Below are 27,437 nucleotides of genomic sequence, written 5' to 3'. Positions count from 1 at the left end.
CTGCGCACACGCGGAGTGCGTCAGGTGCCTCTAACTCAGTGCACCACAAGTCATTGCCACGTAGCCTTATTAAGACAGAATTCATTAGACAAAAGACCTTGCTACCAGTGCGGCCCGCCCGGACCACACATAATTGCAGGCTGCGCACACGCTGAATGCTTCAGGTGCCACTAACTCAGTGCACCATAAGTCATCACCACGTAGCCTTATTAAGGCAGAAATCATTAGGTTCTACCGAGTCACAAGATGGCTGCCAACACTTCCTGGTTTGGAGTGTTGGCAGCCAATCACAGTGAAGCTCGTGGTCATGGAAGCCAATCACAGTGAAGCGCGTGGTCGCGAGGGTGTGCGAGCCCACCGCTGCCCCAGATATCGAAACTTTTATTTTTTGAATTTCTCAGCAACTACTGAACAGATTTACACCATTAAAAAAAAAAGTCACTTTCTGAATCAAGCACTAACTTTTTGCCAAATTTGCTGTAATTCCGTTCAGCAGTTCGGGCTGTAGCATTGGCTAAACTTTCCTCTGGGAAATTGATTTTTTGACTTTTATTTTTTTGAATTTCTCAGCAACTACTGAACGGATTTACACTATTTGAAAAAAAGGTCGCTTTCTGAACCAAGCACTACCTTTTTGCCAAATTTGATGTAATTCTGTTCAGCAGTTCGGGCTGTAGCCTGTAATAAAATTTCCTATGGAAATTAAAATGGAGAAAACACTTTTTGGGACCCCCCTTTTTTCTCAGCCCCCGCTTGACGAATCACCCCCAAACTTTCAGGATAGGAGTTGACCTGGATAGACCTTTTTTTGGGAGAATTTCGCGTGTTAGTGAGTGATTGCGAGAGTGACTGTATGGATGAGTGTGTGCCTGTTGTTGTATAAGAGAGCAAGTATGTGTTAGTATCTGTATAAATAAGCAAGGGTGTGTGTGTATAACTGTATAGGTAAGTGGCAGTGTGACTGATGCTTTGGGTGAGTGACTAGGTGTGTGAGTCGCTCTCTGGGTGAGTGGAAGTGTGTGAGTGTCTGCATGGGTGTACGAGTGGATATAGCATGTGGCTGTATTGGTGAGTGACTTGTTGCATGAGTTGCTGTATGGGTGAGTGAGTGGATGTGTGTGTAGACCTATGAATCAGAGAGTGGGTATGTACTAAAAGGTGAGTCTATGGTTTCAAGATTAGAAGTCTGAAATTTGGAGTGGGTTTATGAAAGGTTACATTGGGGTGTGAGTAGGTCCATCAGAGACTATGTGAATGATGTCATCAGTGATGTCACTGACCATGTCATGAGTAATGTAATATGTGACATCATCAGCAATTCAAGTGAAATGTCAGCCTAACTATAACGTTCCTGTAACCTGTGTTTTTTTCTGTGAATTTCTTCGGTTTAAAAAAATGCTAATTTCTAACTATAATGGCACTGAAACCTGTGTTTTTTTCAGTGAATTTCTAAGGGTTTTTAACTAGCAGTCATGTTTGTATAGTGGCGGAGAAAAGGGGCTGTGCCTCCAACCAGCTCTCAGGAATTCAGCTTTGTAGGACATACAGGAGCTACCAGGAGGGCTTTTTTGCCCCCAAGGTCACTCTGGAGTAAAGTGGACTTCCTTCACCAACCAGTAATGTGCCAGGAGGTGCATTTGCAGAGTGGTGGAGAAAGGGGGCGTGGCCTTCGAAGACCTCTTAGCAATACTACTGTGTGGGACTTACTCGAGGTAAAAGGAGGGGGTAGTTGGCCCCAGGGACATCCTTGTGGGCCAACTATCCCTCCTGTTACCTCCAGTAAGTCACACACTGCAGGATTGCTGACTTTTGATAGCAGGCCATGCCCCTTTCTCCACCAGTCTGCAAAAGTGCCTCTTGGCATGCTCTTGGTTGGGGGAGGAAGTCCCCTTCACTGCTGGGGGGCCTTAGGGGACAAGTAGCCTACTTGTTACCCCCAGTAAGCCCCACACAGTGGGATTTCTGAGAGGTGGTCTCAGGCCATGCCCCCTTTCTCCGCCACAGCAGCTGACCAGACTGCCCCATTAGTTTTGAAAATGTTATGAAGATTCATCAAATGAGGGCAAAGATATTGGCAAATTAAAAAACGCTTTTCCTATGGAAACTTGGTCCTAACTATACCTACCTACTGGTGACCGCCAGTAGGTAATATGTATATGCATCTCTCCTTCTTCTACACTTTTTTAAATCAAACACTAGATTTACAAGGCTGTAACTATGCAATCATTATAACATTTGCACAGAACCTATGCAGCCATCTAAACACCCACTTCCAACCCATGCAGTCATTGAAATACTGAGGCACACCCGTGCACTAATGAAACACTCAGACTCTACTCATGCACTCATGTAATTATGTAGAGAGTGCCATTGTAATAAACCTATTACACATATTGTTTAAAGACTACATATCCCTCAGTAATATGTGTAAATACATCGGTTTGTGGTTGAATACATCAATTCTCCCTGGGATGATTGAATGAGTGCATAGGTAGTGACTAGATGATTCCCTGAGGATACAAGTAGTGCCTAGATGATTCCCTGAACTCCATGGGTCATTCTAAATCTGCATACTTACTGCCTGCATGTTTGCATGAGTATACCATTCGTATCTGGGTGTTTGGATGAGTGCATGACTAATGTTTCATTAATTCAATACATGCATACATACTGGTAGGATGATGAAATGACTGCAACTCTAGGGCCTGGATGATTGCAAGAGTGTATACATAGGTGCCGATTACGATCCTGTAAAAAATTTCCCCGTACGACTCGTATCCGGTCTCTTTACCGTACGAATCGTACAAGTGCCGTACAAACTGCCAAGTACGATTCGCATGGGAAAAAGTCCATACGAATCGCATTGGGAATTATTCCCCATACGTCCTCGGGTCGGAAAAAGTGTCCGACACATCCTCGGACGATTTACCGTACAAATGTGAAAAGTGAAGTCTGACCGCGCTAGTACGATCCATCCCGTGCGTCCGATGTTACAACCAGATGGAAAAAACACCGTCCGCACCGAACTCCCATAGCAACCATGGAGACATGTGCCCGCATACGCGCCCAACACTCCCCCCAGCCCTCCTATGTACGAGTCGAATCCCCACCTGTGTATGTACACCCGTGTATGTACGAGACGTACCCCCACCTGTGAATGTACACCCGTGTATGTACACCCGTGTATGTACACCCGTGTATGTACGAGACGTACCCCCACCCGTGTATGTACACCCCCGTACGTACAGCCCGTACCCCCACCCGCGTATGTATGGAGCGTACCCCCACCCCAACGTGTATGTACGACCCGTACCCTCACCCGCGTACGTATGGAGCGTACCCCCACCCCAACCGTGTATGTACGGCCCGTACCCTCACCCGCGTATGTATGGAGCGTACCCCCACCCCAACCGTGTATGTACGGACCGTACCCCCACCCATGTATGCATGGAGCGTACCCACACCCGCGTACGCATGGAGCGTACCCCCACCACAACAGTGTATGTACGGACCGTACCCCCACCCGTGTATGCATGGAGCGTACCCACACCCGCGTACGTATGGAGCGTACCCCCACCCCAACTGTGTATGTACGACCCATACCCTCACCCGCGTATGTATGGAGCGTACCCCCACCCCAACCATGTATGTACGGACCGTACCCCCACCCCAACCGTGTATGTACGACCCGTACCCTCACCCGCGTATGCATGGAGCGTACCCCCACCCCAACCGTGTATGTACGGCCCGCACCCCCACCCCAACCATGTCTGTACGACCCGTACCCTCACCCGCGTATGTATGGAGCGTACCCCCACCCCAACCATGTATGTACGACCCGTACCCTCACCCGCGTATGTATGGAGCGTACCCCCACCCCAACCGTGTATGTACGGACCGTACCCCCCACCCCAACCGTGTATGTACGACCCGTACCCTCACCCGCGTATGTATGGAGCGTGCCCCCACCCCAACCGTGTATGTACGACCCGTACCCCCACCCCAACCGTGTATGTACGACCCGTACCCTCACCCGTGTATGTATGGAGCGTACCCCCACCCCAACCGTGTATGTACGACCCGTACCCCCACCCCAACCATGTATGTACGACCCGTACCCCCACCCCAACCGTGTATGTACGACCCGTACCCTCACCCGCGTATGTATGGAGCGTACCCCCACCCCAACCGTGTATGTACGGACCGTACCCCCACCCGTGTATGCATGGAGCGTACCCACACCCGCGTACGCATGGAGCGTACCCCCACCACAACAGTGTATGTACGGACCGTACCCCCACCCGTGTATGCATGGAGCGTACCCACACCCGCGTACGTATGGAGCGTACCCCCACCCCAACCGTGTATGTACGACCCATACCCTCACCCGCGTATGTATGGAGCGTACCCCCACCCCAACCATGTATGTACGGACCTTACCCCCACCCCAACCGTGTATGTACGACCCGTACCCTCACCCGCGTATGCATGGAGCGTACCCCCACCCCAACCGTGTATGTACGACCCGCACCCCCACCCCAACCATGTCTGTACGACCCGTACCCTCACCTGCGTATGTATGGAGCGTACCCCCACCCCAACCATGTATGTACGACCCGTACCCTCACCCGCGTATGTATGGAGTGTACCCCCACCCCAACCGTGTATGTACGGACCGTACCCCCACCCCAACCGTGTATGTACGACCCGTACCCCCACCCCAACCGTGTATGTACGACCCGTACCCTCACCCGCGTATGTATGGAGCGTACCCCCACCCCAACCGTGTATGTACGACCCGTACCCCCACCCCAATTGTGTATGTACGACCCGTACCCTCACCCGTGTATGTATGGAGCGTACCCCCACCCCAACCGTGTATGTACGACCCGTACCCCCACCCCAACCGTGTATGTACGACCCGTACCCCCACCCCAACCGTGTATGTACGACCCATACCCTCACCCGCGTATGTATGGAGTGTACCCCCACCCCAACCGTGTATGTACGGACCGTACCCCCACCCCAACCATGTATGTACGACCCGTACCCTCACCCGCGTACGTATGGACCGTACCCCCACCCCAACATTCTAAGTACGGAGCGCACCCCAGGCCCCAACACCAGCACCTTCACCCAACATCGCGCATGTACGAGTCGTACCAAGCCAGACACAAGGACAGCACTGTACAACAAAATTGCCGAAGTACACACCGTACACACGCTAAAAACGCACGTACACAACCAGGACAAAGCACAACAACACAAGAATACACTATTCGAATGGCACAAAGCCACAAAACATGTCCAACAAGCACAAATACAACACATTCACTGACCTGCAACTGCCAAAATCCCAAACAGAGGCCCAAAACACAACCACTCCTTATAACACACCCACCCAAAGTTCAAACACAGCCACACCCACCAATGGACCAATAAAAAGGGTCCACAGACACAAACCATGAGCCTTTGCAACAGACTCACTGCTGCCAGACCCCACAGACAACCTACAGCACCATACTTGAACCTTTACTACACCTTACACTTGCACACCTTCACACACACACCTTCACAAACACCCCCTCATCACATTCACACACACACCTGCATAACCACACCCACAACCATCCACACCCACACCCCCCACAACCATCCACACCCACACCCCTCACCATGCCCACTAACAAGAATCCAAAGTTCACTAGCCAAGAGTTGGAGGTCCTTGTCGACGAAATCCTCAGAGTCGAGCCACACCTCTTTGGAACATTGGTCAGACAGACCAGCATTTCCAAAAAAACAGCCATGTGGCAGAGGATTGTTGATGCTGTGAATGCTGTTGCGTCCACCAGAAGGACCAGGCATGAATGCCAAGCCAGGTGGTACGATCTGCGGAGGAGGGTCCGAGCCAAAATGACTGACGACCACAACCAGGCCAACATCACTGGAGGAGGGCTGCCCCGCAGACCCGTACAATACCATCCCTGGGAGTAGAGGGTGATGGTCATACTGCCGGTGGTGTCAGTGGACGGATTAGAAGGACTCCGAGACCCGGGTGAGTACACAAACAACTCACCTCACATGGAGGGAACGTCATCCACAACCAAACTCACAATCAGTCATGCAACCACCCCAAGCTATCGCATGACTCAACCACACTCCATGAACACGCACATGCCACTAGCGCCACCATGCCCCATGCACCCAGCTGGACAATGCCAAGTCACAGGCCACAGAAAACACCAACACAAGACACGGTAAGCCGGATGGCGGGAGTGTGGGCCCCAAAAATCACATAGTGCAACTCAGAAGCAGACAACAATGCCCTCTGCCCATATGGCCTAGGTCACAGCCAGACAAACAGTGTGTCCCCACACAGGAAAGACTTGCCAGCAAATGGCGGACGCCTTGCATTAAGACATGGGGGTGAAGGCACGTTTTTGCACATGACAGCAGCTAATGAACAGCCAACACTGTGAAAGAGTGGCAGCACACACCACCACAGCAGCAGCGCAGACACAGACACTACACCCAATGGGTGCCTGGAGATCAGAAACAAACTCACATCAACAAGCCAAGGGCCATTCAAAGATCTGCTAAAAGTGTGTGCCTAGGAAGCTGGGCTGAGGTGACAGAGGGTGACACACAGAGGGAGGGAGAGGGGGAGAGAGAGGGAGGGAGACACAGGGAGACGGACAGAGGGAGGAGGCTGACACAGGGAGGGAGGGAGAGGGGGACAGAGAGGGAGTGAGAAAGGGACACACAGGGAGACCAATTCAGCCTTGTGGGGTGTGGGAATGTCTGCTCGTCAGCAGGTGGACTGCATGCATGTAGACAAGGGTGGCCAGTGCCTGAATCCCCCTCTCTTCTCCATGGCAAAACACAGGGCCATGTCTCAACCTGTGCACGAGCACAACGCCAGCTACCTGCATTATATAAGTGTGTAGAACAACTCCATGTGCCCACGTACAGTGCAACATGGAAGGCGCCAATGCATGGCTCGCCACACCTGCTCACTCCACTGCTGACTGCAGTCACAATTGACGCAGCAAGTAAGACTGTGCCACACATAGGTAAAGTCTCAAAAGCTGTGGCCAAGGGACATACCCATGCACAAGTGCACTGTGAGTGGAATGCAAGACATATCCAAATTCCCAGAGGAAATGTGCCAACTTTGAAACGAATGAAACATGGATGTTGCATGGAACATAAATAACATTGTGTCTCTCACACACAGGTCAACGTCGTGGATCACCCCCCAACACTGGGGGGGAAGACTCACAGGACCCGGCTCTGCGGGATGCTGATCCCACCGGCAGCGACGACTCTCACCACTCTGTGGATGACCCCGACCAACCTGGCCCCTCTGGTGTCCAACCACCTGCAGCACCTGCGTCAGGTACAACTGGGCCAACCACCACCCCCACTCCTGCCACATCCCAGGAGACACCCAGGATCCCTGCCCCACCACCACAATGCAGCTAGGCTCACCAGGAGGGACACGGTGTACCGGGCACCCAGGAGGAGGCAGGCGACAATGCTAATGCCACCCCTCAGGGGTCCCGGAGACCCGATGTGCCCACAAGGTCAGGCCAGGTGCAAGTGGGCAGTGGTGGTGGGAGTGGAGGACGGCGGAGGCGCGAGCCTGACCAGTTGGCTGCGGAACCGGTATATTCCCATGTCAGAAACATCCTGGACACATACCGGCAGGACACCACGGGCATGGCCCAGGTTGTGTCCATCCTCGAGGAGATCAAGACCCAGCAGGCCCAGCAACATGCGGAGCAACATGCCTGTCTACTGCGACACCAAGGGCGGATGGAGGACAGACAGGCTGAGCTCGTGACGGTGTTCACGGGAATTCACAGTACACTCCGTCGGATAGCCGACAACATGGGCAACCCTCCCTGTGCCACCAGGCGTAGAACATCACCACCCACAGGGAGGGATCAGGAGGAGGAGGAGACATCCGACGGAGCATCCCAAACATCGTCACGGCCTGCTTCTGAGGGTTCCCGCAGGAGGGCGGGTCGTCCACGGAAAAGACCGTGAGGGTCGGCGCAACGGCACCATCTCCCAGGACACCTGGCCTGGCACCTGGCCCACTGGACCAACAGCAGCACATCAGCAAAAGACATTCTCTGCCACACGGACTTGCTGGTCACTGTCTGACCAATGTTGACAAAGACTGTGGCATGGACTCTGAGGATTTCCAATGGCAAGGACACCAACTCCCCTAGTGAACTTTGGATTCCACACACCCGGAAAGCCCCTCATGTCATACCCCCCCCCACGTACCCCAACAAAAATAAAAAGTTACACGATAAAGAGATGATGCCTACATTTTGCATTATTACCTTACATGTGTCTTGTTAAGTCTAACCATGCCTGAGTTCTCATATGACTTCAACCATCCACACCCTGGGGCCTGAGTCTGGCACAGGACACACATGGGTCACAATGTATTAGGCAAGACAGACATGGAGCACCATACACACCCGTGATGGGCCCAATCAGCTGAGGGGGTGGCCGCACAACCGTGCCGACAGACATATTGAGTACAGCGACAGCCATGCGCAGAGGCCAGGGATCATGTGGAGTGTCCTGGGGGGCACTCAGGTATGTGTGGACAGGTGGCAGAACCATGTCCTGCAAGCTTGAGTCAGGTGGATGCAGAGAATGGTGGCCTGGCCAACGTTGGATGCATGGGGATGGCACATGTCACAATACCCACACAGTCATGGACATCATGCACAATACACAGTCTAATCCCACACAAACAGCTTGCATCTTGCTACTCCACACATAGACACATAGCCACTATCACGGAAAACCATGCCAGACATGCCGTATGCACCGTGGCAACACACCAGCATTGACTGAGAATAGGCACCTTGGATGCATAGGGACACCTTTATTATTCATGTATTCGGGAATGCAGAGGCAACTCGGAGTACACATAAACAGGTCATGTGGAGTAACATGTGGGTCCAACACTGGAACCCCCCTTCTGCAGCGCAAATGCGTGATAGCCATGGAACTGGCACACAAGTGTCGGCTAACAGCTAAACACCCCCTGCTGCTCACGGAGAGGCTGCCATACACCATTGATCCTCTGATGTGGAAGTCCCACACCATGTCAAGCCAATGCAAACCGTATGTGTCTGAGGGCAGTGTTACACACATTGATGCCATCATCACAATCCACTATCCCATCACAGATGACTGTCAACAAGTCTGACCATCTATTCAGGTGTACCCAGCTACATGTCATGTGTCCCATGGTGATGCGACATGTCTGCAGAGGAACCAAATATCGACAGGGGCAGTGTGCACGCATCGGAAACAACATCCACACCCAATACACCCCTGATGCATCCCTTACCCTAAGGAGACTTCCAAACTTGTCCGTGCGTGTAACGCTGAGTCAGCACACGATGACGTGTCCATGAGGAATAGCAGTGCCACAACAATGCAACCAGCAGACGGCATGCGCAAGTACCTGGGGATGAGAGACACACAAGAAGTAAGCCACAAAAAGCACAGCCACTTGCATGTGCATGTACTCGACACATGTAAGGATGACAACATGCTAGGTCACAAGTATGACTGGGGAAATACACTCATCACTGGCACCATCACTCCAGTGACACATCCACACACACCTCTGACTCACGTGGCATACATGCAGATGGACACACACATCGCAACACATGCCACACGGGGACCAATGCGTGCACACACAGACACTGGTACTCACCACTAAGCAAAGAAGTCGCGTATGAGCCGACTCCGGATGTCCTCTTGCGGAACCACATCCTCCACATCACTAGCCCCATTGCCAAGCCCTTCGTCCTCCACGGGTGGATGGTCCTGATCATCTTGATCCAGGATGAGTGGCACAGCTTTCTCAACTGCCATGTTGTGCAGCATGCAGCAGACCATGAAGATTTTGCAGACCTTCGCCGGGGCATATGGGAGGGCACCGCCGGTCTTGTGGAGGCATCTGAATCGGCTCTTCAGGAGGCCAAATGTCCTCTCTATCACTCGCCTTGTCCGGCCATGGGCGATGTTGAAGCGGAGCTGGGCCGGCGTGATGGGGTTGCGGAGAGGTGTGATCAGCCATGGCATGTTGGGATAGCCAGCGTCCCCTACATGGAAACCACATGGACATAAGTAGGACAGGAGAAGCGGTCGTGCTGGAAGTCTACGCAAAATACAGGACAGACAGAGTGTACCCACCAACAACACATGCTCGTTCGTTGCGCAGCTGCGTCATCATTTCAGGCACCCTGCTACGCCTCATGATGTAGGCATCGTGTGCTGATCCTGGAAAACGAGCACAGACATGTGAAATCACCATGTTGGACAGACACACCACAAGGGCATTGATGGAGTGGTAGTGTTTGCGATTCCTGTACGCTACCTCCTGTGCCTGTGGTGGTACCAAAGCCACATGTGTCCGTCCCATCTATGGACCCAATGACATGGGGCATCCCTCCCAGGGCATAGAATCCACGCTTGACCCCAGTCAACAGTTCAGGAGTTGGGAAATGGATGAACTCATCCAGGTGAAGCAACATGGCCTCTAAGAAATCATGCAGCACACGACTGAACATGCTCTGGGACATGCCACCAACATGAGCTATGGTATATTGAAAGGTACCCGTGGCAAGAAAATGTAGGGCTGCCATTACCTTCAGCTTGGGTGTCAGTGCCGTAGGATACCTGTGCAGTGGTTGCAGGTGTGGTGCCAGCCTTGCCGTCAACTCCTCAATCAATGGTTGGGGGAAGCGGTAGCACCGTATACAGTCATTCTCCCGCATGTCAGCCAAGTCCGGAATTGGTCGGGGAAGAGGCGGCGCTCTGCAGTAATTTGGAAGTGACAAGGAAGAGTGAGTGCTCTACAACAACAATTGATTTGTACTGAGCACATGTTAATCTGTCAATACACATATGCTACATACGGAGTCAGGTATGTGCCACATGCCCTGGACACGTATGGCTGCCAGGTGACACTCCTACCAAGACCCAGCTACACACGGAGATTGTGAACCTCCACATGCCATGGCATGGGATTAGCTGTGTCCCAGTGTAAGTGAACAGCCAGACACAATACAGGAGTGACATACATCAACACATCACCAGAAGTAGGATGTCGATTTCAGAGACAGGTAGCGGAACACTAGAGCCACAGGTCACATGACATTACACTAGGACAGCCCACACACCTTGCCAATAAGGTGTACATGTAATGACTCACCACACATACATTGAGAGGATGCAGACATGTCCTTGTTATGCTACTCCGTGTCCCATGCATACATACGCACCTCACATCCGATACCACATGTGGCCTGGTGTTGGACCTGGCCTCGTAGTATGGCCCTACGTGCCCCCGCACCACCAAAACCTGGTACCTGCAGCCCCAAGCACACGGCCCAGCCGACCCTCCCCACCAGGACACACGCACCCGACCCGGACATCCCCGTCCAAGGCCTCTCTCCTTTCGGCCACCCCGGGCCCGCGTGCCCACTTCATGCACCAAGATGGCCGCCCGGCCCCAGCGCGACCCGGGCCTAGAGGCGCCACTCCGGCTGGAGGACATCACGCTTCCAGGGGTTGAGAGAGGGAGGAGCAGTTTCTATCACACCTCTGAACTCCCCTGGGACGATGGGTTTCGATCGGCCTACCGGCCTCCCTGAGGGCTGGCTCCATGCCTGCTGGGTGTCTGGGACTCCTCCCGACCCGGCCCTGAAAGGATCAAAAGACAATGACAGGAAATCCCGACAAGCGACCCGCAGGTGACAAGACCCCTGCCTGCACAGACTCCGGACATCAAAGAGGGGTCGACCTATAACAAGGGGTGCTCTGGGTCTGTCCGGCAGATTTGACGCTGGAACAACGAGAGCCTGCCGACGTGGTCGCGGCTCCTGGAACTTGGACCCACCTGAGCCTGCTGAGTGACTCGCGGCTCCCTGAAGATCGTAAGACCTCCGAACTTGTACCTGAGCCTGCTGAGTGACTCGCGGCTCCTTGAAGATCGTAAGACCTCCGAACTTGTACCTGAGCCTGCAGAGTGACTCGCGGCTCCTTGAAGATCGTAAGACCTCCGAACTTGTACCTGAGCCTGCTGAGTGACTCGCGGCTCCTTGAAGATCGTAAGACCTCCGAACCTGTACCTGAGCCCGCTGAGAGACTCGCGACTCCCTGAAGATCGTAAGACCTCCGAACTTGTACCTGAGCCCGCTGAGTGACTCGCGGCTCCGACAGACTCTCACGGTCCCGCCGGACCCCGACTACAACAACGTATCCCCCAGCTCGAGGATTGTGAGCTGTGCGCCGGATACGTCCCTGCCTTGAACCTTTGCCAGAGACTGTCCCGCTACCCCCTACCCCTTCCGAGACTCATTGAGCCCGTGCTCTCCTTGTACATATTTGCAGTGATAACCTACTCGATAAAGATTGATTTCTAAGAACCCCCGGTGTGGTCACTCTGTGTCGTGTGGTGCCAGAAGTACGATCCTAGATACGAGATTCCTCCCCCTGGGGAGTCTCCCGCCAGTGTCCGGCTACGGTACTTCGAGGGTGGGTCTCAGGGTAGTCAGGACCCCTTTCCGGGCTCCTCTGAGGTCGCCGTCTAACATTGGTGGCAAGCGACGGGATTCGGGCCCATCACCTAGAGATCGTACCATGAACGACGGACGCACTACCGACAAAGATGGCAGAAGGAAGCGCCATGAGCCCCGCAGAAACCAACGCCAACAGGGTGTTCCAGGTGGAGCATCTAGAAGAATACACACACAAAGAGCTAAAGCAATTTTGCAAAGAACTTAAAATCGCTACCACCGGTCTCAACACTAAAGAAGATTTGCAGAAAGCACTGAAAACTTGGGTGGATACCGGGGCCTCCCGCCCGGAAGGCACGGGGGAGCGCCCCGACGAAGCCGAACCCCCCCAAAGTGAAAACAGCAGCAATCAGGTGCGAGGCATCGTACCAGACGGGGGCCTATCCCCGGAAGAACTCGCGGACAGAGAGAGAAGTCGCAATCATGAACTCGAGTTAGCCAAACTCAAAATCGAAGGCGAATTGAAGTTAGCGGAAAAAAAGCTAGCAGTAGAGCAAATGCGTGTACAAGGCGAACTGGAAGAAAAGAAGCTCCAACGGGAGCACGAAGGAAGGAAGCTCCAACTGGAGCACGAACGCAGCTTGAAGGAACTCGAGCTCAAGGCCAGAAACGAGGAAGGGAGGCCCCCGGGAAACCGAGAGACGGCCTCCCCAGCGGAACAGAAGGTCCACATCCCCAAGGATGTGGTCAAAGAATATTATAAAAACGATGACATTCAACAATGGTTCAGGGCCTACGAGGTCGCCATGACCTCCCATCGGGTCCCGCAGAAGGACTGGGGGGCGGGGTTGTGGGGGCGGTTTCTGAGCGAAGGAAGAGACACCCTGCTCGACCTACCCCTCTCCCTGCAGACCTCCTACAGCCACATGAAAGAGGCTCTACTCACAAGATACAGCCTCACCGCAGAAATGTACCATCAGCGATTCCGGGACTGCCGGAAGATCCCGGGCACCACCTGGGTGGAGTATGTAAACTTTTTCAGTCGGGCCTTCGATGGGTGGATCAAGGGCAGCAAAGTCACCACCCTTGCCGAACTCACCGACCTCATGTTGTGGGAACACCTGGCTGCGAACTGCTTCATAGAACTATGTCAGCATCTGCTTGACAGCAAGCTCACAGATCCCAGGAAGCTGGCTGTGGAGGCCGACCGCTGGACCAACACCCGGGTCTCCCGGGGCATGGTAGGAGAGTACCCCCGAGCCAGTCAGGGACCACCCCGCCAGAGAGGGGGAGGGAACCAGGGAGGGCCGAGAGAGTCCCAGCCTAGCCCCCCGAAAACACAACCTCCACCTTTCCCGGCGCCCCCCCCACCAGTGACAGAGCCCCCTGGGAGACGGGGACACCGGGTGACCGTCACGTGTTTCCGTTGCCAGAAACCCGGGCACTACGCCAATGACCCAGAGTGCCCCATGGCCACCCAAGTCTCCCCTACCACCCCTGCGAGACAGATAGCCAACGTAGCCCTGGGGGAGGAGGTTGAGGAAACCGAGGAGTGGGAACCCGAGCGATGGCCCTAGTATCCCTGGGAGATAGGGAGATGATCCCTGGTAGCCTCCTACCCTCCAACACAAAGAAATACGGGCAGCTCGTCAAGATCAATGGCCACCAAGTAGAGGCCCTGCGGGACACCGGGGCCAGTATCACCGGTGTCCTCAGGCACCTAGTCCCCGAGGAGCAGATCCTCCCCAACGTCTTTTGCCCCGTAATTTCCGCAGACAATAGAGAAAGTATGTGTCAGGTAGCCCTGGTGCCGTTTGAGTGGGGAGGGGTGATAGGTAAACTCAAGTTTGCCGTAAGAACCTCCCAGCCGGTCGACTGCCTCTTAGGGAACGACCTGGAGAGTTCTCCCTGGAAGCACGTCGAGCGCAACGCCCACCTAGGAATGATGGGACTCCCCGAGTGGGTGTGCGCCACCACCCGATCTATGTCAGCCCGACTCACTCCCCGGAGAGAAGTCGAAAGCACCCCGATCGAAGAGACCAGAGCAGTCCCCGCCGAGGGTCCTCCCGTCCCCCCATCAGAAGGGTCCGTCGCCAGCGACGAACCCGCACCATCCGACCCCGCCCCGGTCCCCGAGTTGGGAGATCTACCCGAAGTGGCCCAATGGCGCCACGAGGGCGGGCCCACCCGGGAAGAATTTTGCCGGGAGCAAGCCACTTGTCCTTCCCTGGTCAGGCTGCGGCGCCAGGCCGAGGGCCAAGCCGCAGGTGACCAGACCGGGACGCACCGAATCTATTGGGAAAATAACATCTTGTACAGTGAACAGAAGTCGGTGGAGCTGGGATCCGGACGGGTACTGGTGGTACCCCTCCGCTTCCGAGACTTCCTCCTGGGCTTAGCCCACGACGTCCCCCTCGCCGGCCACCTGGGTCAGGACAAGACCTACAGCCGTCTCGTGACCCATTTTTACTGGCCTAGAATGAGAGCAGCGGTAGAAGCCCACTGCAAGTCCTGCCCCACGTGCCAGGCTAGTGGGAAGAGTGGGGGGAAGCGCAAGGCTCCCCTCCAACCCTTCCCGGTCGTCAGTACCCCTTTCGAACGAGTCGGAATCGACATCGTGGGACCACTGGACCCCCCCACCTCCCAAGGTCACCGTTTCATCTTGGTCCTAGTGGATCACGCCACCCGCTATCCTGAGGCTATTCCCCTACGCACCATCCCGGCCCCCGTGGTGGGCCGGGCCCTGATGGGGATCTTTTCCAGGGTGGGTTTTCCCCGCGAGGTCGTGAGCGATTGCGGCACTAATTTTATCTCGAAATATATGACGTCCCTGTGGCAACAATGTGGGGTGTCCTATAAGTTCACCACCCCGTACCATCCCCAAGGGAACGGCCTAGTAGAAAGGTTTAATAGGACTTTGAAAGGGATGATCGCTGGCCTAGAAGAGCCCCTCCGGCGTAAGTGGGACGTCCTGCTCCCCTGCCTCTTGTTCGCTTACCGGGAGGTCCCCCAGAAGTCCTTAGGGTTCAGCCCGTTTGAATTACTCTATGGACACCCCGTCCGAGGTCCCCTCAGTTTGGTTAAGGAAGGGTGGGAGGCAGCACCCCAGACCACCCCCCGAGATGTGTTCCAGTACGTCCTGGCCCTCCGGAACCAGACCAGGAAGTTCCGAGAACTGGCCGAGGCCAACCTGGAGGCAAGCCAAGAAGAGATGAAGCGCTGGTACGACCAGAATGCCACTCTGGTCGAGTTCCAGCCGGGCCAGCAGGTGTGGGTCATGGCCCCCGTGAAGCCTGGCGCCCTCCAGGACAGGTGGACTGGGCCCTACAAAGTGGTTGAGCGGAAGAGTCAAGTCACATACTTGGTGGACGTCCAGTCGCCTCGGGATCCCCTCCGGGTCCTTCACGTGAACCGCCTCAAGCCTCCCTTCGTGCGGACAGAACTGAGCCTCCTGCTGGCCACCGATGACGGGGCCGAAGATGAGTCTGATCCCCTCCCGGACCTCCTGTGTGTCAAGGAGCAGGATGGCTCTGTGGAAGGAGTGAACCTCTCCCCAGCCCTCACTGCCCAGCAACAAGCGGACTGCCGCCAGCTCCTAAGACAATTTTCTGACCTCTTCTCCCTGACCCCCCGGGTCACCGACTGGTGTGTTCATGACGTGGACACCGGGGACAGCCCGCCGGTGAGACACCGAGCCTACCGAGTTCCTGATCGGGTCCGGTCCTGCATTCAAGCTGAAGTCTCGAAGATGTTGACCCTGGGGGTGATCGAGCCATCTGACAGTCCCTGGGCCAGCCCCGTGGTCCTGGTCCCGAAGGCAGCGGCCCCCGGTGTCGCCCCCGAGCTCCGATTCTGCGTGGACTACCGGGGGCTCAATGACGTTACCCGAGCCGATGCCCACCCCATTCCACGAGCCGACGAACTCATTGACCGACTAGGGGCAGCCCGGTTCCTCAGCACATTCGACCTCACCTGCGGATACTGGCAGATTGCGCACACCGAGGGGGCCAAGGAGCGGTCCGCCTTCTCCACCCCCGATGGGCACTACCGCTTCCGCGTAATGCCCTTCGGAATGAAAAATGCCCCGGCCACTTTCCAGCGACTGGTGAATAGGGTCCTGGCCGGGCTAGAGCAGTTCAGCGCGGCATATCTGGACGACATCGCTGTTTTCAGTTCAGAATGGAGTGAGCACCTCCAGCACCTCCGGAGGGTGCTAACCGCCCTGCGCCAGGCAGGCCTCACAGTAAAAGCCAGCAAGTGCCAGATCGGGCAAGGATCCGTAGTCTACCTGGGGCACCAGGTCGGGAGCGGCCAGGTCGCCCCTCTACAGCCAAAGATCGACGCCATCCTGGCCTGGGAACCACCCATCACCCAAACGGAGGTCCGAGCCTTTCTGGGACTCACTGGCTACTACCGAAGATTCATTCGGGGGTATGGCAGCCTTGTCGGCCCCCTCACAGAACTCACGTCTAAAAGACAGCCAAAGAAAGTGCAGTGGACGGCTGCCTGCCAGGAAGCTTTCGATGCCCCAAAGAAAGCCATGTGTACTGCCCCCGTCCTCCAGGCTCCCGACTACTCCAAGGAGTTTATAGTCCAGACCGATGCCTCCGAGCATGGCATTGGGGCCGTCCTGTCCCAAGTGAATGACCAAGGCCTAGACCAGCCCGTCGCCTTCCTCAGTCGGCGGCTGTTGCCCCGAGAACAGAGATGGAGCACCATAGAGCGCGAAGCCTTTGCCGTGGTCTGGGCCCTCAAAAAGCTACGACCCTACCTGTTCGGCACCCATTTCAGAGTCCAAACTGACCATCGGCCCTTGCGATGGCTCATGCAGATGCGAGGAGAAAACCCCAAGCTACTGCGGTGGTCCATCTCCCTCCAGGGGATGGATTTCACCGTAGAACATCGCCCTGGTACGGACCACGCCAACGCTGACGGCCTCTCCCGGTTCTTCCGCCTCAGCGAAGAGAACCCCCCAAGATGATGGGCAGTTCTCTCCGGCTTTCAGCTGGGGGGGACGCGTGTTGGACCCGGCCTCGTAGTATGGCCCTACGTGCCCCCGCACCACCGAAACCTGGTACCTGCAGCCCCAAGCACACGGCCCAGCCGACCCTCCCCACCAGGACACACGCACCCGACCCGGACATCCCCGTCCAAGGCCTCTCTCCTTTCGGCCACCCCGGGCCCGCGTGCCCACTTCATGCACCAAGATGGCCGCCCGGCCCCAGCGCGACCCGGGCCTAGAGGCGCCACTCCGGCTGGAGGACATCACGCTTCCAGGGGTTGAGAGAGGGAGGAGCAGTTTCTATCGCACCTCTGAACTCCCCTGGGACGATGGGTTTCGATCGGCCTACCGGCCTCCCTGAGGGCTGGCTCCATGCCTGCTGGGTGTCTGGGACTCCTCCCGACCCGGCCCTGAAAGGATCAAAAGACAATGACAGGAAATCCCGACAAGCGACCCCCAGGTGACAAGACCCCTGCCTGCACAGACTCCGGACATCAAAGAGGGTCGACCTATAACAAGGGGTGCTCTGGGTCTGTCCGGCAGATTTGACGCTGGAACAACGAGAGCCTGCCGACGTGGTCGCGGCTCCTGGAAATTGGACCCACCTGAGCCTGCTGAGTGACTCGCGGCTCCCTGAAGATCGTAAGACCTCCGAACTTGTACCTGAGCCTGCTGAGTGACTCGCGGCTCCTTGAAGATCGTAAGACCTCCGAACTTGTACCTGAGCCTGCTGAGTGACTCGCGGCTCCTTGAAGATCGTAAGACCTCCGAACTTGTACCTGAGCCTGCTGAGTGACTCGCGGCTCCTTGAAGATCGTAAGACCTCCGAACCTGTACCTGAGCCCGCTGAGAGACTCGCGGCTCCCTGAAGATCGTAAGACCTCCGAACTTGTACCTGAGCCCGCTGAGTGACTCGCGGCTCCGACAGACTCTCACGGTCCCGCCGGACCCCGACTACAACAACGTATCCCCCAGCTCGAGGATTGTGAGCTGTGCGCCGGATACGTCCCTGCCTTGAACCTTTGCCAGAGACTGTCCCGCTACCCCCTACCCCTTCCGAGACTCATTGAGCCCGTGCTCTCCTTGTACATATTTGCAGTGATAACCTACTCGATAAAGATTGATTTCTAAGAACCCCCGGTGTGGTCACTCTGTGTCGTGTGGTGCCAGAAGTACGATCCTAGATACGAGATTCCTCCCCCTGGGGAGTCTCCCGCCAGTGCCCGGCTACGGTACTTCGAGGGTGGGTCTCAGGGTAGTCAGGACCCCTTTCCGGGCTCCTCTGAGGTCGCCGTCTAACACCTGGTGTGCGTAACAGTGTGCCATGTCCATCTACACACAGACACATGTTGGTTGCTGCAACAGCTGATGCTTTTGAGGGAGCACCAACATCAAGCTAATGGGAACACACCACACATACATGACATACACACATCGTGCACCGTGGGTAGTCACATGTCTGGTGTGGTAACCCCTGTAGCGGGCATCAGGGGACACTTGCGTGTGTTGTTGACTGTGCCATGCCAGTGACGCTCATCCCAGGAGTTAAGGGCATGCCTGGCACACATTGCACCGTCACACATAACATCTGTAGACATCTCATCATACATCTGTTGCGTTCTCGACTCAGGAGTAATGTGCCACATCACAGCCTTTCACACCTGTGCCCCACACATGTAGTACTGCCCAGACAATGCCTTGATGTCCATCCATGGACAAGTATGTCAGCTCTATTCCTTCCTGTGTGCTGCCTGTCACCACTGTGATGTGTGAAAGGCACCGTACATTCGCTCAGAGGGCCTGTGTACGTTCCCTATCACTATGGGAGTGCTGCCGTATGCGTACCCATAGTGATAGTGAGCGTACGCACGCGTGTACGGTCCGTATCACTATGGGTACGCATACGCGAGCACACCCATAGTGATATGGACCGTACACACGCCTGTACGCTAACTATCACTATGGGTACGCATACGCGAGCACACCCATAGTGATACGGACCGTACACACGCCTGTACGCTCACTATCACTATGGGCACGCATACGCGAGCACACCCATAGTGATACGGACCGTACACACGCCTGTACGCTCACTATCACTATGGGTGTGCTCGCGTATGCGTACCCATAGTGATACGGACCGTACACATGCCTGTACGCTCACTATCACTATGGGTACGCATACGCGAGCACACCCATAGTGATACTGACCGTACACACGCCTGTACGCTCACTATCACTATGGGTACGCATACGCGAGCACACCCATAGTGATACGGCCCGTACACACGCCTGTACGCTCACTATCACTATGGGTGTGCTCGCGGATGTGTACCCATAGTGATACGGACCGTACACACGCCTGTACGCTCACTATCACTATGGGTACGCATACGCGAGCACACCCATAGTGATACGGACCGTACACACGCCTGTACGCTCACTATCACTATGGGTACGCATACGCGAGCACACCCATAGTGATAGTGAGCGTACAGGCGCGTGTACGGTCCGTATCACTATGGGTACGCATACGTGAGCACACCCATAGCGATAGTGAGCGTACAGGCGCGTGTACGGTCTGTATCACTATGGGTACACATACGCGAGCACACCCATAGTGATAGTGAGCGTACAGGCGCGTGTACGGTCCGTATCACTATGGGTACGCATACGCCAGCACACCCATAGTGATTCAGACCGTACACATGCGCGTACGCTCACTATCACTATGGGTTTGCTCACGTATGCGTACCCATAGTGATACGGACCGTACACACGCCTGTACGGGCCGTTGCTATGCATTTGGGGTGCCCTAGGGCCCCGGAATGCATCGTACCTGTGTGTGAATCTCCAAATTACATAGGGGACACATGAGGGACAAGTATAAAGGCCTACATGCATGCTGGTTGTCATGGAGACCAAGTTTAAAGTATGAATTTTTTTCTGCAGGTGCACAGCAAAAGTCAGTTTGAATGAATCTACTTTGTTGCAATGTGGTTCTGGAGTTGACATCATGCTCAAGAAAAAAACCAATGAAAACCCACTGACTGTGCTAAGTTTGAAGGGATTGGAGGAAACATAGGATGCAAATGTGAGTGACCAATCACTCTGTACTCCTGTGCATGAAACAGGCCAGCAAGGCAGATATAAGGCAGCCAGGTCCCATGAGAGAGCACTTGCCTGCACATCTTTGGATTCTACGACCCAGCTGCTGCTCCTGATTCCCTGGAACCATGTCAAGGTCTGTGGAGAGGGCACAGCCTTTCACCCTGGAGGAGAACCTGGCATTGCTGGATGTGATCCTCCCACAGTACCCCCTGCTGTATGGGCGACCAGGGTATCAGGTGAGTGCAGAGTCCACTAGCACAGACTGTGTCCCTTTTTTGTGACTGTGACTTCTGCCATTGTGTCCAGGTGTGACACACATGCAATGTACTGTAGGGGAGGTTCCAGGGGGGGGAATGCCGGATGTCTCCCAGCCAGATCATGCTGTGGTGCATGTCTTCCGTCCTCACTTGCATTGTGTTTACTGTGACAATCACTGCATGATGCATGCCACATTCTGCCTGTCTTATCCTCCTGGGAATGTAGCCTCTACAGTCCTCATGTGATTATGTGGTCAGCCCAGTGTGACAGGTGACCTTACCCACAGATGTGTGTTAGTTCTGTGTACCTGTGCTGAGAGTGTCCACATGATGTGTTCGTGCCCTGGACATCGGTGTGTGTGTAAGTCCCCTGTCATGTGGGTGTGTGCATATGTGGAGTGTAGCACCCAAGCTGCATGAGGGATGGATATACCCTGCCCATGTGATGTGAACAGGGAGCAGTGCTGTGTGTCTGACGTGCAGAGCCAGCCCCACACCTGTGAGCCCACCCCCGTCTAGTGGCACATGTGCAGAGTGAGGTTTGTAGCTGCATTTGGCAATGGCAGGTGAATGTCCTGTGCCTGTGTGTGTCTGTGTACTCTGCTGAGGTAGCGTCAGTGGCCTGTGGCATGTGACTGCTTTGAGGTGCTGCACATAATCCTGGTGTAGCTTGTGATGCACAGTGTGAGCCTGGATCATTGATTGTGTCGTTGCCCTCATTCCACCTGTGTACTTTCAATGGCACGTACTGCTTTTGCCCTTCCCCAGAGGATCATGTCCCTATGACAAAGGTGCAATGCGTTGGATGCATACTATGCCTTGTTGTAAACAGCAAATTTGTTCTAATATGTGTCTCTGTGACATGTGCCAGGTGTATTGATGTAGTGTCACTTGTTCATCCTCACAGGTAGGCGCCTCTGCCAAGAAGCAGATCTGGATGAACGCCGTCAGTGCCGTGAGGAGGACGGACGGACGCAAGCGGCGCCTGGCCCAGGTGAGAAAACGCTGGCAGGATATCCGGTGCTGGACGCGGAGGATCGCACGGGTCCTGCTGGGGGACTCACCTGAGACCCATAAGAACCGTGGGCGCCGCCGTCTGACCCACATCCACAAGCGTGTGCTGGCGGTGGTCTTTCCAGACTTGGACAGGCGCTTACAGGAGAAGCAGCAGCAGGAAGGGGGTAGGTACATGTGTGTTTGTTGTGTGTCACCAGCATTTGTAAGTGCACAGTTGCATGGATACACTGCCAGGGTTTAAAGGTGCTGTGCAGATCCTGTTACCCACAGTATAGCGGTGCTCTCCTGCCTCCCTTCCCCTCCTTGCAATGTGTTCCCTGGTCTGTGTGTAGTCACTCCTTCACAAGGTTATGTAGGTTGGCACTTTATCCACGTGAACAATGCCTGTAGCATCACGTGTGGGGGTGGTGTGTAACAGGTTTTGGGACCTTGCCTGTGCCCTGTCCAGTTTAGTACTTGTGGGTTCCATGTCAGTTGGCACTGATGCTGAGTCCAGACATGGGAGTTAGTCTCTCAAGTGTCATGCCTTACAGCACGCATGTCCTATGTTGTGGCTTGTGACATGATGTGCATGAGTGTGCGATACGCATAGTGCAGGGATGGTGGCGTGTGTTGCAGTCATTCCCATTCAGGACCATGGAGTTGTGTGGCCACTACTGTCCCCTGGGGCATATTTTCCTAGGTGTCATGTGTGTCATCACAAAATGTGGACACTCTCAGTGTCTACAGCATAGGTTGTGCTCTGTGCCATTGTCCCCTGGCACCATGTATATTGACGTAAAATGTAGTACAAGTGTCCACTGTACAGCCTGACCTGATTTTCCTTGTTCATACTCACGGTGGCCAGTGCCTGTGTGTCTTGTTACAATCATCTGATGATGACCATTTGTACATGATTATTTGGACAGGCGCACCTTGGGTATTTTGTGTCCAATCTTGCATTTATCCAGCCCATGTGTATTTCACCCAGACTAAGAGATGTAAGTGCTTCCTGTGTCTCAACAAATTGTCTCATGTAGGGGGTGGTTGGTGCGGGCAAAGCCTACATGTCAAAACCTGATATCTCCTTGCTAGGTCTGGCCAGTGTGTGATGTTTGTCTGGACATACACTCAAGGTGCAGTGAGCCAGTCATGGTGGGCATGTTTTCAGTATTACCTATGCAGCATGTGCCTCAAGTTCATGGATATGGTCCCTGCTCATCCCTATTTTCGGCAACGCTGTGTGGTGCAGATGCAGTGCTGGATTGTCCCCAGGGCCTGGCTCCTCTGTCAAAATCCATTTCATGTCATTTGCCATTGTGTCATGCTCTCCATAGTTTTTCAGTGGCATGGTGGGTCAACCAACTGTGTGTTGCATGCCCTACATATGTACCTTGTTTTGTAGATGTTACTCATCTTTCTTTTCAGGCTATGCACTGTAACCTATGTAGATTGGACTCATGTGACATATGTATACAGGTGTATGATTAATTGCTGTCTCTTCACCTTGCCCACAGCATCGTCGGGGGACAAGGAGGGAGACATCAGCACAGACGGAGCGGAGGGACCGAGCACCAGTGCCAGCGGTGACATCGTGGCTGGCACATCGAGTGGAACTGAGGCGGAGGAGAGTGAGGCCGAGGACCTGTCCACTGCCACCACAGAATATGAAGCTGACGGGTCCGAGATGATCTCTCCGAGTGGGCGGAGGCTGCACCAGCAGCTGACAGCGGCACAACATCTCTCCCCGCCCCCTCCATTGCCATCAGCCCCCTCCCACTTGCTCGTGTCCCTTCCCAGCGTGCCCAGTCACCACATGTCTCCTTCCTGCCAGGCACTGCACCCCCTGCCCCTGTCTCCACTGCTGCCGCCAATGCCGAGTCTGTGGACATCCAGCGGCAGTTGCAGGTTGGTCAGGCTGCGATGCTTAATGTCCTCCATGGCCACAGCCAAGTGCTGAACAACATGGAGGCATACTTGGAGGGCATTTTCTCATCGCAGGCTGACCAACGCAACTTGCCGAGGTCCATTGACTCGACACTGACTGCAGCAGTGAGTCTCCTGCAGCGCTTCGTCCAACCCCCTAACCCTGACCCATCCACACTTCCCACTCCCATGCCTGTCCCACATACACCCAGACGTCAGCATGCACCCACCACAACAGACACAGGCACCACACCAGCAGGGAAGGTCAAACGCACACCTCCTGGCACGCACACACAGGGTGAAGTAGGCACACCCACTGGGTCGGGGGGCAAACGTAAGACACGCAGCCAGAGTGGGAGTCCGCATTCCACCAAATCCACTCCCTCCAAATCCCCACCCCTCAGCTCTCCTGGCCACATATCCGGCAAAGACTCCTTCATGGCCGCTCTGTCCCTGAGCCCCACAGTGACACCACCCCGCAAGCGGTCAAGGGAGTCCCCGGTCAGGGTGGTTGAGTCCCCCCCTGTCCACACCCTCCCCCAGTGGCGCTGCGACCCATCCCTCTGACCCCCCCCCTCCTTGGGGCCTGTGGTTCCTTCGGGTGCAGGGGAGTCGCTGGAGGACCTTGCTAAGGTGTGCAGCGCCATCCTGGCCTCCGCCTTTGGCCCTGCCCCACCCCCTGTGGTGGAGTCCTCCATCCCTGCACCCACAACACCTACCCTTCGCCCTCATGTCCCTGCGGTGCCTGGTCCTTCCCCCCCACATGATGTCCTCCCCCCTCTGGAAGACGAAGGAGTCTGACTGTGCATGCAAGCTAGGGGACACGCGTCCCACTGTGTCCCCCACCTGGATTTGAACTTTGGATTGCCCTATGGGCATTGTACATTTTGAACTTTCAAGGGACAAACAGAATTTTGGATGCTGAATAAAGCAATTTATTTTTCCTTAGTACACTACTGTCTGTTTGGTATTACTGTTGGTGGACCTGCCCCATTATTTTGGGTGGTGATTATGTGTTGGGTGTGTGGGAATTGTAGTCTTGTGCTGGTCATAGGGTGGATCCTGGTATCTGTGTGCCATCAAAAGCTGTTGGCTACATAACTTTGTTCATGTAAGCAGTTACTGCATGGTGACATCGTCCCAAGGTGTGTTCCTTCCTCTGTGTAACCTGACATCTTCCCTGCAGGGTCTTTCCAATATGTGGCGCTGAGCTGTGTCTACATTGGCTAGGTGTGTGACGGACTCGTTAGACTTGGGCCATGCATGCTGAGCGATGTCTCCACCTGCATCATTCGTGGCGTCCTTGGTGGTCACTGTACTTGTGTATGTAGACTGTTGTCATGACTTCATGTGGACATGTTTTCTTTTCGGCGCTATGCATGTGTATACTCCCAGCCTCGCACACATGTGGTACATGTACTGCAGGATCTTTGTGCACCTGACTGACATTTGTGGGCATTGGATCTGTGGGTACTCCACCCTTTTCTTTGCAGGGGCACTGCTGTGAGTGTTAGGCACCCACCCCTCCTGTGTCTGGGCACTGCTGGGAGGACTCTGCACACACCCCTCCTGTGTCTGGGCACTGCTGGGTGGACTCTGCACCCACCCCTCCTGTGTCTGGGCACTGCTGGGAGGACTCTGCACACACCCCTCCTGTGTCTGGGCACTGCTGGGTGGACTCTGCACCCACCCCTCCTGTGTCTGGGCACTGCTGGGAGTGTTAAGCACCCACCCCTCCTGTGTCTGGGCACTGCTGGGAGGCCTCTGCGCACACCCCTCCTGTGTCTGGGCACTGCTGGGAGGACTCTGCACCCACCCCTTCTGTGTCTGGGCACTGCTGAAAGTGTTAGGCACCCACCCCTCCTGTGTCTGGGCACTGCTGGGAGGACTCTGCACACACCCCTCTTGTGACTGGGCACTGCTGGGAGTGTTAGGCACCCACCCCTCCTGTGTCTGGGCACTGCTGGGAGGACTCTGCACACATCCCTCCTGTGTCTGGGCACTGCTGGGTGGACTCTGCACCCACCCCTCCTGTGTCTGGGCACTGCTGGGTGGACTCTGCACACACCCCTCCTGTGTCTGGGCACTGCTGGGTGGACTCTGCACCCACCCCTCCTGTGTCTGGGCACTGCTGGGAGTGTTAGGCACCCACCCCTCCTGTGTCTGGGCACTGCTGGGAGGCCTCTGCACACACCCCTCCTGTGTCTGGGCACTGCTGGGAGGACTCTGCACCCACCCCTCCTGTGTCTGGGCACTGCTGGAAGTGTTAGGCACCCACCCCTCCTGTGTCTGGGCACTGCTGGAAGGACTCTGCACACACCCCTCTTGTGACTGGGCACTGCTGGGAGTGTTAGGCACCCACCCCTCCTGTGTCTGGGCACTGCTGGGAGGACTCTGCACACATCCCTCCTGTGTCTGGGCACTGCTGGGTGGACTCTGCACCCACCCCTCCTGTGTCTGGGCACTGCTGGGTGGACTCTGCACCCACCCCTCTTGTGTCTGGGCACTGCTGGGAGGACTCTGCACACACCCCTCCTGTGTCTGGGCACTGCTGGGTGGACTCTGCACCCACCCCTCCTGTGTCTGGGCACTGCTGGGAGTGTTAGGCACCCACCCCTCCTGTGTCTGGGCACTGCTGGGAGGCCTCTGCACACACCCCTCCTGTGTCTGGGCACTGCTGGGAGGACTCTGCACCCACCCTCCTGTGTCTGGGCACTGCTGGAAGTGTTAGGCACCCACCCCTCCTGTGTCTGGGCACTGCTGGGAGGACTCTGCACACACCCCTCTTGTGACTGGGCACTGCTGGGAGTGTTAGGCACCCACCCCTCCTGTGTCTGGGCACTGCTGGGAGGACTCGGCACACATCCCTCCTGTGTCTGGGCACTGCTGGGTGGACTCTGCACCCACCCCTCCTGTGTCTGGGCACTGCTGGGTGGACTCTGCACCCACCCCTCCTGTGTCTGGGCACTGCTGGGAGGACTCTGCACACACCCCTCCTGTGTCTGGGCACTGCTGGGAGTGTTAGGCACCCACCCCTCCTGTGTCTGGGCACTGCTGGGAGGCCTCTGCACACACCCCTCCTGTGTCTGGGCACTGCTGGGAGGACTCTGCACACACCCCTCCTGTGTCTGGGCACTGCTGGGAGGACTCTGCACACACTCCTCCTGTGTCTGGGCACTGCTGGGAGGCCTCTGCACACACCCCTCCTGTGTCTGGGCACTGCTGAGAGGACTCTGCACCCACCCCTCCTGTGCCTGGGAACTGCTGGGAGTGTTAGGCACCCACCCCTCCTGTGTCTGGGCACTGCTGGGTGGACTCTACACCCACCCCTCCTGTGTCTGGGCACTGCTGGGAGGACTCTGCACACACCCCTCCTGTGTCTGGGCACTGCTGGGAGTGTTAGGCACCCACCCCTCCTGTGTCTGGGCACTGCTGGGAGGACTCTGCACACACCCCTCCTGTGTCTGGGCACTGCTGAGAGTGTTAGGCACCCACCCCTCCTGTGTCTGGGCACTGCTGGGTGGCCTCTGCACACACCCCTCCTGTGTCTGGGCACTGCTGGGAGGACTCTGCACC

Source organism: Triturus cristatus, chromosome 4_1 (genome assembly GCF_964204655.1).
Source record: "Triturus cristatus chromosome 4_1, aTriCri1.1, whole genome shotgun sequence".
In the NCBI taxonomy this organism is placed as follows: Eukaryota; Metazoa; Chordata; class Amphibia; order Caudata; family Salamandridae; genus Triturus; species Triturus cristatus.
The sequence above is the reverse complement of the archived record's forward strand: the minus strand, read 5'-3'. Positions refer to the sequence as shown.